Raw genomic sequence first — 4,210 nt, forward strand, 5'->3', positions numbered from 1 at the left:
TGTCTTCGTGTTCCTCTAGCCAATCCACCAAAGCATGAGTAGGGTTTTACGCTTCACAGCGGCCTGAACCTGGGTAAAAACCACCAGATTCTTGTCGTCGTGTTGCCTCATGGCTTCCACTCTTTGTGCAACGTGATCTCCCCACTGCCGAACCACAAGGGCCCGTGATCCCATAGGTGATAGTGTCCACCCACGACATCTTTGGCACGCCAGGTAGGGGGGATCGCTTTCGCGAACCCGAAGTTGTGATCAGCGCGTCGATCACAACTACTTGTGATTGTTAGAGATGTTGAAGTATTGTGTGGTAAAATAAAGAAAAAAGTCCATTTTACTTCCTTGAATAAAATGGGTGGTTCACATAATCCCCTGAACTTCTTTTCGGTTCACTTAACCCCCTCATCTATCTCAAACTGTTCAAAAATCATATCTAGCTGCTTTTCTGAGCTCATTTTTTTACTTGGACACGGTCAAGCTGGTATTTGACCAGTGGGGCCCTCTTGCCGCAACCCCACTCCCCTCCTGTACGTTGAGAGCATAGTCGACGCTCAGTTTACGCCGCCGACGCTGTAGTTTTTTCTTCCCCCACGCAGCCAACACCTCCCCCTCGCCTTAAAGCCATGTCCTTGAGCTTCCCCTCCCTCTACTATATGTTCCTGCTAAACGGCTTTGTCCGAGTCGGCGTGAATCTCCGCCGCCTATGTCTTCTTCCCCGCTTCCGGCATCGATCGTCACAGCCTCGATCTCTTCCTATGGCGACCCCGCTATTCCTTCTCTACTTTCTGAGCACAGTGTTGCTCCTCTAAAGTTGACCAGCCCGTCCATTTGGAGCCGCACATCCTTGAGAACGTTTCCCCACATGGCCAAGCTCAGCCCCCACTGCGGCTATGGGCAGCGCACGAACCAAGTAAGCTATAGAGATGAGAGATGGAACAGAGAGGCTCTGGAGGAGCAGGGGCTCACCTAGGGGGTGCTAGGGCATGAAGGGAGACTGGGGTGCTCTGCAGCGATGCCATGGATGCTCAAGGCGGGGAGCAGAGTGCAGGCTCATGGGGGAAGGGGCTTGGGGTCACGGGCCTCGTCGAGAAGCTGTCCAGAAGTTGTGCAAGCTGGTCCCAGGTCAAGGAAGGGGTCGTGGAGCTCGGGGGCACGCCGGTGATGGTGAATGTTGGTGCGGTCGTTAGCAGCGGCGAGGAAGGCGAGGATGCCAGGGTCGATTGGGGGTGGCTCGACACAATGAATATGGCATAGTTGAAGAGGGCCATGAGGCAGATGTTGCGGACATCTTTGCGTGGCTTGGTGCTTCCTCCGGCCACGTGCACGATGACGGTGGCCGCCGACCAAAGCTCGGGCCCTCTCAGGTGGCTGAAGATGTGGGATGGAGGGCAGAGGAGGGCCCCACTGGTCAACAAACCGCTTTGACCTCGTCCATGTCACTAAAACCACCATGCAAACCCGCCAATGAAAAATTCTGAACGGGTTGGGATTAGGGGGTTAAGTGAACCGAAAAAGTTCGGGGGATTATATGAACCACCCATTTTATTCAAGGGAGAAAAATGGACTTTTTTCTAAAATAAAATACCCTACTAATTTTCTAGTTCTTGGTTCCCCACAAGATGACTTCTGTCCCATTATCTTTGATAGACCTTTCTTCGACACTGTCAATGCTACTATAGATTGTCATAAACAAACTGCCAGAGTTGGCTTTGGTGATGAGTCTCATGAATTTAATTTCTGCAAGTTTAATAGACAACCTCATAAGAAAGAATTGCCTAGCAAAGATCAAATAATTGGTCTGTCTTCTATTGCCATGCCTCCTACTGATCCACTAGAACAATATTTGCTAGACCATGAAAATGATATGCATATGCATGAATGAAATGAAATAGATAAAATATTCTTTGAACAACGGCCTCTGCTTAAACACAATTTGCATATTGAAACTCTTGGAGGTCCTCCTCCACCTAAGGGTGATCCTGTGTTTGAATTAAAACAACTGCCTGACACTTTGAAATATGCTTATCTTGATGAGAAAAAGATATATCCTGTTATTATTAGTGCTAACCTTTAAGAACATGAAGAAAAAAGATTATTGAAAATTTTGGAGAAGCACCGAGCTGCTATTGGATATACCCTTGATGATCTTAAAGGCATTAGTCCCACTCTCTGTCCGCACAAGATTAATATGGAACCTGATGCTAGACCCGTTGTTGATCATCAATAACGTTTGAATCCTAAGATGAAAGAAGTGGTAAGAACTGAAATATTAAAACTTGTGGAAGGAGGTATAATCTATCCAATAGCTGATAGTCGATGGGTAAGTCCCGTACATTGTGTCCCTAAGAAGGGAGGTATTACTGTTGTTCCTAATGATAAAAATGAGCTCATTCCGCAAAGAACTGTTACTAACTATAGAATGGTAATTGATTTTAGAAAATTAAATAAAGCAACTAGAAAAGATCATCACCCTCCGCCCTTTATTGATCAAATGTTGGAAAAACTATCTAAGCACACACACTTTTGCTTTCTTGATGGATATTCTGGCTTTTATCAAATACCTGTTTCACAACCTGATCAAGAAAAAACCACTTTTACATGCCCTTTTGGAACTTATGCTTATAGACGTATGCCTTTTGGTTTATGAAATGCACCTGCTACCTTTCAAAGATGTATGACTGCTATATTCTCTGATTTTTGTGAAAATATTGTTGAGGTTTTCATGGACGATTTTTCCTTTTTATGGAACTTCTTTTGATGATTACTTGAGCAACCTTGATCTAGTTTTGTAGAGATGTGAGCAAACAAATCTTGTCTTGAATTGGGAGAAGTGCCACTTTATGGTTAATGTAACATCCCAAATTTTCAATTTGGAATGTTATACATAGATCATTCATGCATATCATATCTTTGTTGCATTTCGTTTCGCAATCCTCGAAATCCTAAGCAACTCAAGGACCCTCGGAGAGAGTTGGGGATTTCACTGTTTTCATATTTGAATCTTATCAAATATTGAAACGAGGATTATTTGTTTTAATTATTTTTCTCTCCGAAAATATTTCATATTAAAATATATGAGAGGAGATAATATGACTTCCTCAAAATAAATGAAATATTGGAGGAAAAATATTAAAATCAAATATTTTATTTTATTCGGATTTTATTGCTATTTTATTTGCATTAGAAAAAATTGCATGTTTTCAAAATTGGATTTTAGGGCCAAGAAAATGTTCAGCTTGTTCTAAATATTTTATTTAGATGGGGAAAATTTGTTTTGGCATTTTTAGATTTTTATTTATTTTTCTAGGATTTATTTTCATCGGAATCTGTTTAAAAAAAACCCCGCCAGACCGAACTGGGCCGAGGCACAGCCGCCCCACGCCGCCGTCTCCCTCGCGGAGACCACGACCGCCACGCCATCATCACCGTGGCTGAGTCGGCCACGCCCCCTGCCCCATCCCGCAAGCCACCGCCACCCCCCTCCTTTAAAAGCCGACCGGGGGCCCCCCTGGAGCCCCAAGCCGGAGCCGCCGCCGCCGCAAGCCACCCCGCGCCGCCGCCCCGCGCTGCCCCCGCCTCGCCGCGCCGCCGTGCAAGCCGCCGGAACCGCCGCCGATCCGATCCGATCTCGCTGTTCTGTTTTTTCCGGTTTAGGTAAAAACCGTTGGTTTTTTTATAAAACCCTAGTTTCGTTTCTTTTCTAGATCGGTTCACCGGTTTTCTCGGTTTAGTTATTTAGCGGACATTCGTACGTGCGTTCGTTTTAATGAACGGTTTTCGCTCGTTAGTTACAGACAACGAACGTTCGTTCGTTAGCCTGTTCGTCAGTTTTTCTTTTTCTCGGGTTTTTCACGATTATTTACGATCATGATTTCTGATCCGATTTTCGTTTCAGTTTATCTTTTCCCTCGTTTATCGGAATTAGGAGATTCAAGCGCCTAGATCTTTGTCTCGAAACCCTCTTTCTGTTTAACCAACTTGAACAAGATTTTGGTACTGTAAAATTTGACTTTCGTTCAGATTAGTAAACGGATCTCGTTTCTCTCGAAGTCTGAGTTTCGTTGCTCCGTTTGATTTGATTCTTTTTGCAAACCGGAGTTCTTAAGTTGAACTTTTTGGTCGATTCTTCTTATTTGAGTTTTGCCCGTGCATCTGTGATTGATTGCTTATGTATGCTATTGTTTGCTTGCGATAGAATTCCCGGAGTGTGAAGCGT

This window comes from Triticum aestivum, chromosome 7D, assembly GCF_018294505.1.
Source record: "Triticum aestivum cultivar Chinese Spring chromosome 7D, IWGSC CS RefSeq v2.1, whole genome shotgun sequence".
Classification (NCBI taxonomy): Eukaryota; Viridiplantae; Streptophyta; class Magnoliopsida; order Poales; family Poaceae; genus Triticum; species Triticum aestivum.